The sequence below is a fragment of the Physeter macrocephalus genome, chromosome 5 (assembly GCF_002837175.3).
Source record: "Physeter macrocephalus isolate SW-GA chromosome 5, ASM283717v5, whole genome shotgun sequence".
Lineage (NCBI taxonomy): Eukaryota > Metazoa > Chordata > Mammalia > Artiodactyla > Physeteridae > Physeter > Physeter macrocephalus.
In genome coordinates, this window is record NC_041218.1 from 3,053,293 (window position 1) to 3,058,986 (window position 5,694).

The 5,694-nt window shown below is 43.7% G+C and overlaps 1 pseudogene; it reads left to right on the forward strand.

Moving 5' to 3' along the window:
* Positions 1-206: 206 nt before the first annotated feature.
* Positions 207-1,214, forward strand: LOC102976692 (epithelial cell adhesion molecule-like; annotated as a pseudogene).
* Positions 1,215-5,694: the final 4,480 nt, after the last annotated feature.

Sequence of the window (5,694 nt, forward strand, 5' to 3'; positions counted from 1 at the left end):
ATGGAAAATGGTGCCACTGCTATAGAAAACAGTACGGAGATTCCTCAAGAAATTAAAAACGAGGTCGGGCAGAGCTGCTGCGCGCTGGAAGAGCGCAGTCCGGCAGCCAGCTCACACCCGCACCAACCGCCCGGCCCCAGGGCACCTCGCCGCCATCCTCCTGATGCGGACCTGCGTGGCCCAGGCCTTGTGCCGTGGGGCCGGCCATGGCCTCCCAGGGCCCTACTCTGTCCGCGCGTCCTCGCGAGAGCCCCCAGCCCGCCTCGCGCCCCTCGCCCTTGTCCTCGTGTGCGCGGCAAGGCACCCTCCCACCCCGGGTCCTTGCGTTTGGGCTGCTGCTTGCTGCGGTGGCCGCGGCCCAGGAAAGGCGTGCGTGTGTGAAGACTACAAACTGACCACGGGGTCGGTGCCAGTCTGCATCCGTTGCTGCACAACGTTCTGTCATTTGCACAAAACTGGCTACCAAATGTTTGGTGATGAAGGCAGAAATGACTCTCTCAAAGCCTGGGAGAGGAGGGAAACCAGAGGATGCTATCCAGAATAATGATGGGCTCTATGATCCCGAGCGTGACAAGGGGATCTTTAAAGCCAAGCGATGCAATGGCACGTCCATGTGCTGGTGTGTGGACACTGCTGGGGTGAGAAGAACGGATAAGGACAGTGAAATATCCTGCTCCGAGCCAGTGAGGACCTACTGGATCATTGGTGAACTAAAACACAAACAAGAAAAACCTTATGAGGATCAGAGTTTGTACACTGCACTCAAGGAGGTCATCATAAGTCGTTATCAACTGGATCCAAAATATATCACAGATACTCTGTATGATAATGATGTTATCACTGTTGATGTGGTACAAAATTCTCAGAAAATTCAGAATGATGTGGACATAGATGATGTGGCTTATTATTTTGAAAAAGATGTTAAAGATGAATCCTTGTTCCAGTCCAAAAGGATGGGCCTGAAAGTAAATGGGGAACTACTGGATCTGGATCCTGGTTGAACTTCAGTTTACTATGTTGATGAAAAACCACCTGAATTGTCAGTGCAGGGTCTACAAGCTGGAATTATCACTGTCATTGTGGTTGTGGCGATAGCAGTTACTGCTGGAATCATGCTGGTTGTTTCCAGAAAGAAAAGAACAGCAAAGTTTGAGAAAGCTGAGATAAAGGACATGGGTGAGATGCATTGGGAACTCAAGTGTATAGCACTATAATTTGAAGAGTAATGACAAAAAGGGAAATGAGCAAGCAGACTCAGATTACAAACATCTGAGCATGGGGCAAAGAGAAGATCTTTGAAGACCACTACTGTGCTAGTTAAACATCATATATTTGTAATAGTTAAACCTGTACTCAAAATATAAGCTGTTTGAAATTGACTTTACCAATCTTAAAATTTGACCACAAGTGTCATATATGTGCAGATCTGATATAAAACCCAAACCTAAAATTTGGACTGCATAGTTTGAATTATTTACCCCTAACATTGAAGGGTATGCATTAACTATGCTTCCACAGTAGTCTGAATGACTACTGTCTCGTCCATTTGTGATTAAATAGCTGCCTTTCTCTTTACATTGAGTTTTATACATAAAAACTTTTTTATGAACTATGAAATAGAACATTTAAAAAATGAGTTTTCCTAAAAAAGAAAAATTAAAAGTGAAACTGCCACATGATCTAGCAATTCCACTTCTGGATATTGATCCAAAAGAATCAAGACCAGGATATCGAAGAGATATTTGTACATTCATGTTCATGGAGGCGCTATTCCCAGTAGCCAAAAGGTGGAAGAACCCAAATGTCACAGGGAGTTTTCCCCATCAGTACCAGTCAATGAATTAATACTCTGCTAACCCAGGGCTCTTCTCCCCTAGGGCTCTTCTCCATAGATTATACTGACTTTCTAGGTAGGAGTTGTTTGATAACAAATTAAAGGTCTTCTGTTCATGCCCTTTCTAAGGGAAGCATTGGCTAAATTCTGAGGATAAAAACCAACATTCATGTTCATCAACAGGGGCTGTTTAAATACCACGTGGTCACAGCAAGACAGTAAAAACTGCAGCCTGGGGACTTCCAAAGTGTTACTGATGATCTTTTGCTTCCTGCTGGAAGTATTGTACTTCATTCCTTGAGAATATAATCTGGTCTTTCTCATCAATTGAGGGTTAAAGAAATGGCAAATTACGATTTGCTGGGTCAGTGGACATTCCCCATTCATTTGGCTGCCCTGCATCTACACCCTTTTCACACAGTTGGGGCTTATCTCCTGACCATGCATCACCTGCCACCACCACAGAGATTGTCAAGGCCATGTCTCTCTTCTTCACTTCACCCAGGAAGACCCTGTGCCACGGCAGGCATCTGTGACTGGCCACCACCAGCCTGTCAGTGGCAGAACCAGGATGAGAACCTAGTTTTCAGGCCCCCTTCATCTCCTGTGTTGTGTTATTTTGAGATGATCACTGGTGCAGTTAATCAGAAGAAGTCCTGAATTTAAAAAAATCTATTATGGGTATCTTTGAGAAGATTTAGGGTAAGGCTAAAAAAGCAGTAAAGCACAGTTCTGGATTCATTTTTTAAGACGTCTTCAAGGATATTTCGTTAACATGACAAAATATGTCGCAACCCCAAAACTAATATAAAATTCGTTATTATTTGTAGGTTATATAACTGGAAAATCCAAGACAAGAACCCCAAACCAAACAATAAGAGAATTCAGTAGGACATCAGGGTACCAAGTTATAATGCAACAATCAATAGCTTTCACGTTTCAAACACGATAAATAACTAATTGGAAGAAATGATCCTATTTGACAACACAAAACTTTGAAAAATGATAGATAAACTTAAGGAATTGACAAAATGTATGCAAGGGATGTTTTAAAAATACTCTTAAGGGATACAAAAGGCACTTCAACAAATGGAAAGTTGTACTGTGTCTTGGGTAGGAAGACCCAACATCTGTGTGCATACGGCCCAAGTCTCCCTGGCAGGACTAAGGTACTTATTTCCTGAGCTTCTGGGAGTGTTGCCTGATGCTTCTGTCCTCAGAAATTGCCCTTGGCCTAAGGGAGCTGCCTCACCCAAGAGTAGCCCTCTCCCTGAGGACAGCTCCTTGTCAGCGAGTGGCTAATACAAGGTACAAGGGCTGTGCCCCACTTGCCTCAGTTGAGCATGTCTATAAAGGGCCATCCCAGCTTCAGAGCTCCCCGTGGGTTGGCTGAGGTCTCTGCCTCAATTCAGCTCCCTTTGTCCAGTTGCGTTCCTTTCATCTGAGAGAAGTCCATCACCCTCTCAAAGATGTTGATCCCAAGAGCGCACCCTAAAATTTTTTCTGCATGCAGATCTTCATCTCAGAATGTTTCCTGGGAAACCTGGCTTACAGCAACATCATAAGATGTCATTTCTCCATAACTTAATTTATAAAGTTAAAGTAATTTCAATAACTATAATATAATTTTTGAGACTAGATTAATGAAGGATGGTAGGCAAGAATTGTCCTATACCAGACATTAAAAACTTAAAGCTTTTATGATTAAATTAGACCGTGGAATATATCAATAGAACATAAGGGAAAATCCAGAAATGTATCCGCATTCTTACAGGAACTTAGTATAGAAAAAGTGGCATCTCAAATTAGTGGGAAAAATAGATTGTTCAATAAATGGTGCGTTATACGTTAGTTCTCTCTTGCTGCAGAACAGCTCATCCCCAAAGTTTGTGTCCTAACGCCACAATACACATGTATCATCTCGCAGTTTCTGTGGGTCAGGAATTCGCCAATGACTTAGCTGAGTGGTTCTGGCTTAGCGTCTCCTGAGGCTCAGTCCAGCACTTGGCTGGGGCTTCAGCTGAAGGCTGGGGCTGGAGGATCTGCTTCCATGGTGCTCACTCACACGTCTGTGTGTTGATCGCTGGCTGTTGGCCCGAGGTCTCAGTTCCTCCCCGTGTGACTTCTCCACGGGACTGCTTGACTGTCCTCACTACATAGCAACTGGTGTCCCCAGAACAGTGACCCAAGAGAGAGCTAGGCAGAAGCTGCAGTCTCTTTCATGACCTGATTTCAGAAGCCACACGCCATCACTTCTGCCACATTCTTTTAATTACTGATAGAAGTGAGTCACTAAATCTGACCTGCAGTTAAGGCGAGAGGAATTAGCCTCCACCCTTTGAAGGGAGGAGGGTCAAAGAATTTGAAGCAACCACAGGGGAAAATGGATCAACAGCTGTAAAACAATTGACTCCAAGATAAACTCTAAATGGATTACAAACCTAGAGGCAAAAATGAAACCCTTGAGTAGTAGAAGAATCGGCGGGAGAGTTATTTTCTGGCTTGACGCTGAAAGGCCTAAGAACATAAAACCCAGAAGCCATAAAATTAAAGATTAATAAGTCTGACTGCTTATGGTGCTTTTGCCGTGCAGAAATTTGGTTTATATATAGTCAAAAGATAAAGTGGGAAGAAACACTTGCTAATAACATCCCAGACAAAGGGTTAATTTTCATGGTATATGAAGAGTGTCCACAAATTGATATAAAGACCCATGACAACAGAAAAGTGAGAAAAGGATGAGGAAATAAAGAAGACACATAAAATAGGAAAATATGCTCAACTTTACTTACGACAACAAATGCAAATAGAACTATTTTGCAATTCCATTTTTTAACCTCTAAAGTTAGCATAGATTTGAAAGTTTGATAACTGCTCCATTGGCTAAAGTAGGGAAAGGGGTGCCCCACCTGCAGTCTGAAAATTGATGCAACTATGGAGGTCAAGCTAGTAACATTTATTAAAATTCTAAGTCATACTCCTTGACCAAAGAATTCTACTTCTAGGAGTTGTAGTTTATTTATTGTATCCATCAACAGAATGAATAACGTACAGTATAGAGTCCCCCCACACTGCAAACACACACACGGAGTTCCTTCTATGCTGGTGTGAAAATCACACCACAGTATATTAGGAGAAGGGGAAGAAAAGGTGCGCATCAGTATAAATTGACCATTTTTCGTAGTGGGGTGTGTGAAGGATATTTATGACTGCCAAGAGTGTGAACCCTTAGATATGTATTCATTTACAAAGCTTGATTTTAGTAAGAATGAGAAGTGTCCCTGTCCACTTCAACGTGTGTAAATCACCAGTCATGTCCTATGTCACGTTTATTTCTGGACAAGTAGATTGTCGTAAGAATTATTTCTATTTAAGAGACATTACCCCTCCCTTTTGAGGCCTACACAACTCACTCCAGACTGAAGGTTCAATTAAGAAATGTGTTGATATCTGTACCTCTAGTGCTCAGACATTGCTGCAATGCCAGATGCAGCAGTGGGCTTCATCGAAACCAGTTAGATGGTATGTGCAGGGAGCAGGTGCTCCTGAGCAAAGGAAAGGGCAGAAAATGAAGGCCCAGTGGCCCAGAGAAACAGGTGGCTCCTGAATTGTGCTTGGGGAGTTTGCATCAGCCGCCGCACCGCGCCCCTGAGGAAGCCCCAGCAGGTGCTGCTGCCCGCCCAGGCCTGGGCCCCTGGAAGCTTGGCACGGGTGTGCAGACCGCACAGATGCTGGGCCGGGAGCCATGCTTCTCTCCCTCGTTTTCCTGGCAAGGCTGTGACGGAGCCCAAGTCAATACAAAGAGAGACCCAAGACTCGATAGAAAATGGCAACGGATGAGGGAAATTCGCGGATTTAGC